The following is a 10348-nucleotide window of genomic DNA, read 5'->3' as shown; positions in this document are numbered from 1 at the left end:
ACAAAAGCGTTTCAATAACCTTTTTGTATAGTTTGATTGATGCACAAATATTCCTTCTCGGAGATTCTCTATCTGGAGCCCAAGACAAAATTTTGTCTTGCCGAGATCTTTCATTTCGAACTCCTCTTTCATATGAGTTCGAGCATCATCAACCTCCTTTTGAGTTCCAATTATGTTCAGGTCATCTACATATACAACAATGATTATAAAGCCAGATGACGATTTCTTTATAATTCATATAGTGATCGCTGTAACTGACCGAACAAATTTCCCTGGATTTTTCTTTCAATGCCCTTGGCATTTTCAATTCATCAGGGAGTTTCATATATATGTATATATATATATCGTTATCCAACGATCCATACAAATACGCAGTCACAACGTCCATGAGATGCATTTTAAGATTTTTAAACGCCGTTAGGCTCATCAAAATTTAAAAGTAATTGCATCCATTACCGGGAAATATGTTTCCTCAAAATCAATTCCCGGTCTCTGAGAAAAACTTTGGGCAACTAATCAGGTTTTATATCGTGTTACTTTTCTCACGAATACCCACTTATACCCAACAAGATTTATATTCTCAGGCGTTATGATTATAGGTCCAAAGACATTTCTTTTATTCAGGGAGAATAATTCAATTTGAATGGCTTTCTGCCACTCCTCCCAATCATGTCTTTTTAACATTCCAAAATGGACCTTGGATCGGGATCATCACTTTTCTGATCGATCTCTTTGGACAGAAAAGGAGAACATTCCATCAACATCTTTTATCTTATAACTTTTTCATCAAGGGTGTAGTTGATGGAAATTTCATACTTTTCTGTTCCCTTTTCGTCATCTGGATCATCTTCATTTTGTTCATCTTGACCATTTTCATCTATGTCTTCTTTCAGACATTTTTTCAGTATCAGGTTCTTCTGGAACCTTTCCACTTATGCCTTCTTTCAGACATCTTTAGTATCAGGTTCTCTTTGAACCTTTCCACTTATGTCTTCTTTCAGACATTTTTCAGTATCAGGTTCTTCAGGAACCTTGCAACTTTTTTCAACCAATTTCTTTCGGAGATTTTTATCTCTAGAACCCGCTAGTCTCCCCCTCTTTAACTGAACCCTAGTGTCATTTATTTTGTTACCATCACTTTGTTCTTTAGGAACATCAACTCTTGATGGAACATTTTCAGCGGGTATATCATGTCGTATCTGTGAGCACATCTGGTAACTGGTTTGCCAAATTATTCAAATGCACAATTTCTTGAATTTCCAGCTCTCTTTGATTCGTAGGGGGATCAAGGTGTAACAACGACTATGTACACCATGTAATCTCTTTAGAAATTTTTCTAATTCCTCCCCCTAACGCTGGAAATTCATCCTCATTAAATGGCAATCGGCGAACTGTGGCATAAACATATCACCAGTTACTGGTTCAAGATACCTTATATATGGCTTGTTCTAACTCTTCCAGAGTTTGATACATTTCCGAGAGCATCTTTAACTCTCCAGGGACTACTAAATATCAAGATGCAACTCAAGTCGTTTTTGTCCTGCCAGACATTTCAATATACTGTATCTATTTTAAATTTTCTCCAGTGACCTTGGAACAAGCCGTTTTTCATACCTCAAGGCCATCTTTCATTTCATTCTCTGGAGAAATATATACCTTGGACTTTTGGTCCAAAAATCTCTCGTTTTTATAACGAGCTTTATATCGAATTGATGGCCAATCAATTCACTCTACCCTCATACATAGAGGTAGATTCGTAATCCTTATTTATATAGCGCTTTTTCATTTATTGTCGACAATCTATTTTCTCTTTGGTTCCATCTTTTTATCCGTACTGATATGGTTAATCGAGATCTCATTATCATCATCGATGATTTACCCAGATACCTGACTGTAATATTAACCATATCAACGGTCTCATCATGAGATTCATCCTCTATTCATATTTTTGCTCCTTTTCGAGGATTCTTTGGAACCAAAGTGGTCTATCACGTCTCTAGCGTGCCATAGACTCATATATCGTCCGTTTAGGACACTATTTTCTTATTGGAGCATTTTCAGCTGAAGTATGAGATTTCATTATTTCATCAAAATGTCTGGCATGCATTTTGTAAATGGATTATTCTATTTTTCATTGTAATCCATTTCACATATCTCATTCCATCAACTTATCATATGCTTCTAGCAAACTTGCGAGCATATTTTTAATTATCCATATACTTTATCCCTCTGGATTGTATATGTCTTTATTACATGCACAACTGCATGTTTACACCCGATCATGGGGATCATCTTATTGGAATTTACTTTATCGAGTTCTTTTTCAAGTGCAAACATAATTTCTCAATGTTCCACTCCCTAGGATTCTTTAATTCTTCCCCTCGAGATGATGACACTCCATGTCTAAAATCTCGTACTGAATCCCACTCTAGAACCAATAACATATTCAGTTTTCCCATTTGGGATGAATTATGTTTCAAATCCTTTAGAGTGAGATCTTAATTTGGGGTCAGCTTAAAGAAATCACATATTGTGAACTTGTTTGATGATTCATCACCCATGATGGTTTCGTTTATTTTCTTGACATGCTATATGTGAAAAACTTCTGGTTTTTCAACATTTCACAATAATGTGGATAACATTATTGGAGATGGTTATATATCAGTAAACTTCAGGTTTACCACTTATTTATAATTTTGCCATCTTTTTTTTTCTTATGCATGTCTTTTCATCATAAGTTCCTCTAGAGCCAATAATAATTTTTATAGTAGTAGATATTGTACTTACTTATTTTGAGAGATGAGAAATATTTATTACCTTTAGTAGTCATGTACGATGACCCAATATCTGCCAGGTACATCTATCTCCATCCTGAATCTCAAAATTTTATTCAGGAAGATTATTCTCATATCACATCGATAATTTATTTTCATTTTCTGGACCAACCAGAAAATCTGAATCATCAAGATGAGTATTCAGGCTATGAAAAATGGTTCGGGCACATAAGAGACGAAGCTTAATATACTTCATTTCTCTTTTTCTTTTTGATTCTCGATATAGATCGGCTAAATATTTGGCGTACGAAAACTACGTACCCAATTTTCTTTCTTGCCGCATCTATAACAAACCTTTTATGTTTGCCTTTTATCACCCGACCACTTTCATTTTTCGTGGAAGTTTCCATTATTCTCATAGGGACGGAATCTTCTTCCTCGTCCTCTTCCACGACCACGATAGCGGTTTCAACCGCATCCACATCCTCGTCCTTTTCTAGTAGGACCGATTTGATGGTTTAGTATCATGATTTCATTATTTTTTTTCAGTTTTCACGGATGATTTACATCAACTCCGATCCTTTCTTTCAAGGATTTATTTGTCAAAGATCTTTTAGATATTTTCTCATGATACACCTCATCTTATAAACCATCATTAAAGTGGTGTAAATTATCATGGCTTTTTCTTTTTCTCATCCGATATAGTTTCAACTTATCGATGATTTCTCAAAGCTCATTTTTTTCAAGTGCATCTTTGCACCCACTACCCAAGTCTTATAATTATTTCCCGTAATATCAAGGGCATTTATTTTGAGCTTTGTCAAATTTGATATGATAACCGAATTCATAGAATAATAATATATAAAGACGGAAATTGAAATGCATAATTTAAATGCAGAAACTAAAGGCATAAATTTAAATTGCGGGAATTTAAATAGCATAAATAAAATCGGGAGGCTTAGCCTACCACATGATCCGAGGAGTCTTAGACTACCATATTGATCATTTTTCAAAGTCCGAGGAGACATGGTCTACCATTTTGACTTTTACTTATTTCAAGGTCTGAGGAGACTTAGTCTACCATTTTTGACCTTTTTTTATTCACGGAGGCAACGCCTGCCACGTGTTTCTCTGATCATGAAGGCATAGCCTACCATAACGATCAGTCGGAGAAGGCAGCGCCTATCATCCCGAAAAAAATAAACGGAGAAGCTCCAGCCTCTCACTCCGAAATAATAATAAAATTTAAATAAATTAAGTATATTGAAATACATAAATTTAAACATTACCTCGGCTGGTTTAAGAACTTTCGGATTGATAAACCTCAGTTTGTCAGAGTCTCGTGCTGATAACGTGTTATGAACTATTAGCTCATGATATAAATGGTTATGTATATACTTGTATTTATAGAGAAAATAGAATAATAATAAAGGAGAGAGTAAGAGTTGGTCGTGTGATTTTGATGAGTAAAGAAGAAAGTGATCTTCATTATTGTTGTATCTTTTTTTCTTCTACGAACAACAACTTAACTCAGCTATTTATAGTGCAACAAAATTACATAGTCATCATCTCTTTAATAGAGAACAAGACACATAGAGATGACAAAGATGATGTTATAACAGGACAGGTGTCCAAGTTGGATAATCATCCTCTTTTGATATTTATCTTCTAACAATTCTCAAATAACAGAAAATAAAACAAATTTTGCTCTAGAATAATACACAAATTATTCTTTTCTACAATAACATATATTAAAAAATACAAGATTGTATGTCATAGTTATTACTATATAATTAATTAAACAAATTTAAAAATAAAAATCATATTTTTAAAAAGTGTAAATAATAAATGATACAATATATATATATATATATATATTTATATTTGAGTTTGGGATTTATTAATCACTTGTTAAGGTTTAATATTTAGGGGTGAGATTGTAGTTAAAATTTCTGATTTATATTTAGTCTTTTTGTTTAATGTGATATTTTGAGATTTTTTTCTGCTAATTTCGTTAGAAGTTTATAAAAAATATATTTATGGTATTTGTCCAATATCATTTTAAAATTATTATCATATTATGAGAAATTCTATATTTTAATATGGTGAAAATATGTTTGTTGCTGTTAAACGATAATTTAGGTGAAACGTAGTTCGACTTTCTACAAATATGTCTCTATGTCCTTTCCATTGTTTTTGAGTTATTTTCTTTGTTAAACCCATGATATTTTGCTTAAGTAATATTTTATGATGAATTCTAAATAAAACTATAAGGATTCCAAAATTTATAATAAAATGTTAAATCTCATGATTACATAGTCTAATTAGATTTATGCAATAATAACATTATTTTGTAATTGTGAGGTGGTCAAAATTTACAAAACATCGTATAAATCTAAAACCATCATAAATCTACTTCTCAAACTTCAAACAGACAAAAAAATTCAACTCTGAAACAAAGATGGGAGTCATGGGACAGTTTTCAAATGTTAGTAAACTTATGCATGGACATTCACTGGCCTCCCAAGTACAGAATCACTTCAGGGTTCCTTGATTCAGGACTTCGTCAGCTCCCCTCTAATCGAGGAAGCCCTCGCCGTCCGCTCGTCTCTATCAGCCAGCAACTCTTGACATCACATCGCTCAGGGTTTGCTCCGACAATCAAACGCTCATCAGAGCTATTAATCAACAACAATAGGCAAAAGAGATCATAGGAATCGTCAGCGATATCCTCAACATCTCCTCTGTCTTTGTAGAAATCTCTTTCTCGCATATCTCTTGTGATCAGAAAACTGATCAGTTAGCAAAATTTATCTCACGGAGCTTTGTTGTTTCTTTGTAATGGACCAAGTTTTATTGGACTTTAGCTTTTTAATGAAAATTTCATGAACAAAAAACAAAGTAAACTTATGCCAAAAAGAGTAGCAAAATCACTAAGACAAATTATAAAACATGTATAACATTAAAATGCAAAATTCAATTATTCAACCGAAAAAATAAGAAATCGTTAATTGTATCACAAACATAATCTTGTGAGTATTAATACATTTTTATAATTCTTTTCCGCGGCGTAATGCGGGTATTTACCTAGTATTTTCAATGTGACGAAATGACTCACCTTAAGATGGCTTATATATGAGGCAAGCATAGTCACGCAAGAAAATATAGTCGTATTATAAGCCATTTAAGACGTTCCATTTAGCTTGTCAATCACGGTGAAACATCTCATATAACATCATTATTTACCATATACTAGGTGTTTTCCTGCACCATGTGCAGTAAAAATTTTTTTAAATCGAACTTATATTTAAAAATAAAATTTATTAAATATTATAGATTTTATTATTTTCTTACTAATATTTAATATAGATTTGATATATATTAAATCAATTTGTATAAAACTAATAAAAATGATACAAAATTGTATAATTATCAAAAATTTAGCCTAAACAATATTTATAAAATTTGTAGATATATAAGAAACTAATGATCTTACGATTAGATATTTAATTTTTTTTTTAAATTGTAGAAATTTTTGAAAGTTTTGGTAATACAAATTGTATAATTATACAAAGGTAATAATATTTCAAAATTTGAAATGTTATATATGAATATATTTATTTTATAGGTGATGTATGAGCTATTACCATATTTAAAAAAAATTTACCAAAAAGAAATATCAATATTAAATATAATATATGAATTATTACCATATTCTAATAAGTTTGCCAAAAATATAAATCAATATTAAATAAAATTATCCATGTCATATTTTTTCGAAAGCCATGTCATCAATTTCAGTAGCCATGTCATATTTGTTTTGTGAAATTGATTGTATAGATGACATGTGGCAAAATCACTTCGTAAATATAGTACTAACTTGATTGTATATTCTATATAAATTGAGTATTAAGTTGCCGAATCACCTTAAATTTTTACTATAATTAAGGGATAGTGTATTTTAAATAATTAAAATAGTCAACACTTAATATATACTAACCTAAAATAACGATGGCCACATCGAACGCATTTAAATGACGTATACCACCAGTAATTAGGGTAGATACATTCTTAACTTATTTGCAGTAAACCGGCATAAAATAGTTTACCAAATTCAAACTGGTTCGGGTGAATTGAACCATTTCGGTTTGCGATAATAACTTAAATACTCCACATAAAGTTTGAATTTTACTGAGTTCATGGCACATACAATCATCTACGCATTGTTATTCTTATAATGAACAAACCAGAGTTCATGCCAAATACAGAGTGTTGCATTGTAATGAACAAACCGTATCAACCTATACAACATCTAAGTGATCCAACATTAGCCATTACAATAGCTTCCATATTTCTAGAACATAAATAGATCCTAATTAAAAATTTATATGAATTATGGATTAAGATATACATTCTTATAATATGTGTGTGAAAATATATACATTCTTATAGTTTCTCATAAAATCTAATATAAATATCTATGTGTATTCGATTGTGTAGATAGATGATATTATAGAGTTTCATATATCTGTGATGCAACAAAGTGTAAGTGAAAGTGGGGTCTTAACGTATTTGTGAATCAAGTACGACCCAACATAGTGCAGTAAAAAGAGAGGAGAGTCCAGACCTTCATGGATAAAAGGTATTTTTAATAGAATAAGGCCAACGATAGTGATAAGATATTGGATGGTAATGGCATTTGAGGTAATTCCTCTACTAATAGAAGAGTAGTTTCTTATGTAGGGTGAGAATGAATATGGAGCTGCCACCTCAGCATGAAATGCTTGTAAATACTTTACATTACAAAAGTTATTTTTTCAATTTGTTTTTCCATTAATAAAAAAAGAATCTTTAGATTTTTCCATAAAATATTTTTAGACATCTAAATCATACCTTTTTTCAACCACCTGAACATCAAGAGCCTGCAATTTCAATAATTAGATGTCAACAGATTCCATCCTTGTGGTAAGGCTTCCTCATCACTGTCGTGATACCATAAGTCTCATGCACATCTGCCTCCACTGCCGCCATCGTCGTGTTTCCGTTTACCTCCCTCCGCCTTCACCGTTGTGGTTGTCGTGTTCCCATAAAACGAACATGAAATCCAAATTTTGACTGGTTTTACTTGTCAGGTTCTCATCTGTAAAGTTTATAGCTTTTTTGTTGTAAGATAGAAACTTTTTCCTTGGATCCTTGTGTTTTATGCTGAATTTTAGTGATGATACTTGTTTCTTTTGGTTGAAATCTGATAATAGTATTATTATACATGGTAAATTTCGTACCATAATACCGGATTCAACACACATATATTAGGCCCACAGTAAAAAAATTTGAGTTATTTCCCTTTACAAAATATCAACACAATCTATCCGTTGATTTGGTTTCTAACATTTCTTTTGCCTCAAAAATTATGTAAATCTGGTTTACAGAGGGAATAGCTCTTCAGCTCAAACGTACGGGATAGAAGGGTCACTGCAGCCTCAACAAATAACCACATTCGCAAATACTTTTGAAATCTGCACGATTACCTAATTACCATCTACTTTTTGTATATTCACCTAAATGAACCTTCTGGATATGTCAATTATATCCTCTATTTAGATGCATCTTTATCCCTTTAAAGAATATAAAATTTTAAAATCCTTACAATTTAAAATTTTATTTTTTTAAGCGACAAGAAGTATATCAGAGTGGATCCTAAAAGACCTAATTTAATTAAAGATATTGCAACACGATTTTGCGGATTTTCCACTTTCACTCGTCTCGGATTCACTGCATCTACTACTACCTCTAGCATCCAATACCGAAAAACTATTAGTAGTAATCATTCGTCACGTTTCGAAGATTTTTTTCCTTATTTAATTTCTTGATTTGCTTCGATGATGACATTGACCTCGATGAGTTCTTCCTTCTTCCTTCTCGGTATACATTTCACTTTCACGACCGATTTTTTTTTCTTTTCTTCATCTCCTTGGCCATTTCGAGGTGATTAATGATTAATGTGTATATCAAACCTCACTATTGTTAATGAGTTTTAAATAAGATGGAAGACAAATTCTATACAGCGCGAGATACAAATGTTTGGCTCGAAATATAACGAAAGTTACCAGACCACATGGATGATATTTGTAAATAAGAACTGAAAGCTTACATTCTAAAATGTAATTATTTTTTACAACATAAAAAAGAAAAGAAAGCGGATCTTAATTGCTGATAGATTGGTTGATATCTTCTTCACTTGTACTCGAGAATCATGTTGTTCTCTGGAGCAAGTCCGACACAATGTCACCGTACCTCTTTGTTATAGCAATGAACGTTCTATCATTGATGTTAAACAAAGCAGCGGCAGAGGCTAAGATAAAATACCATCACAAGTGTTACTCCTCAAAACTCACTCACCTGTGCTTCGCAGATGACCTCTTGATATTCATCAATGGATCGCTATGCGTAGTCCAGAATGTTCTTCAGGTGTTGAAAGAGATTGAGCTTCGATCTGGCCTGGCGGTTAGCGTACAAAAGTCTTCTTTCTTCGCATCCGGTCTTACTGATCAGGAAATTGACACCATTAAAGCCTCTACTGGGATGCCAGATGGCCTCCTTCCAGTTAGGTATCTTGGAGTTCCCCTGTGCACAAAGAAGTTGACCATAGCAAATTGTGAGATGTTACTGCAGCAGATCAAAGCAAAATTCACATCATGGACAGTTAAAACTCTCACTTTTGCGGGCCGACTACTATAGATCAAAACAGTTATAGCGGGAATAACTAATTTTTGGTGTTCTACCTTCGTGTTACCTAAAGCTTGTATCAAGAGGATCAACTCGATGTGTGGTATCTTCCTATGGAAAGGAAACCTAGAAGGTCATCACTCAGAAAAGGTCTCATGGGAAGTTGATGTGGCCATCAGGTCAGCAACTGAACCAGAGGTCAACCCAAAGCCCTACTCAACCAGCCAAGGCGCCAGCCAGGACATACGTGCACTAAAAACGCTATATCTTACAAACAAAGAGGGTTTAAATGACAAGGCTAATTTTTATGGATTCTTAATTCAAGAAGGAGTCTAGGGAAATTGGAATCGGGACAAAGTATTCACGGAGCAAGAAGTTATGAATTTTACAAGTCAGAGGTTTCTCAGCCCGTCCATCTGCGAGTACCCGACTTTAGAAAAATATTCAAGCCCAATGAAGAAGTGGCCTGAAGCAAAGCCCATCATAGGAGTCAAGAGTAGTTTATCAGCTTTTAATAAAGCCCAAGATCAGGAGAAATGGCAACGTAATTATAAAGTTATGATCCAATCTCCAAAACCGGCCAAACCAGTTCTACACTTGCCTCGATTGGAAGCTAGCTGGTTCAATCAGCTTCAAACCAGACATTGGCGACCAGGATATCTATCTATGCATTCAGGAAGTCCATCCAGTGGTCTAGAAGAGTCAGACAAGTTCATTCCATGAACCAGCCCACATAGGATCAGGAGGATCCTCATTAACCCCAACTTGCCTTATTTGGAGCTTCTTGCCATCCAGCTCCAACAGCTCTTTTTCCTTCAGATTGGGCACGACCTCAGCACATTCCAAAC

This window comes from Brassica napus, chromosome C9 (genome assembly GCF_020379485.1).
Source record: "Brassica napus cultivar Da-Ae chromosome C9, Da-Ae, whole genome shotgun sequence".
NCBI lineage: Eukaryota > Viridiplantae > Streptophyta > Magnoliopsida > Brassicales > Brassicaceae > Brassica > Brassica napus.
The sequence above is the reverse complement of the archived record's forward strand: the minus strand, read 5'-3'. Positions refer to the sequence as shown.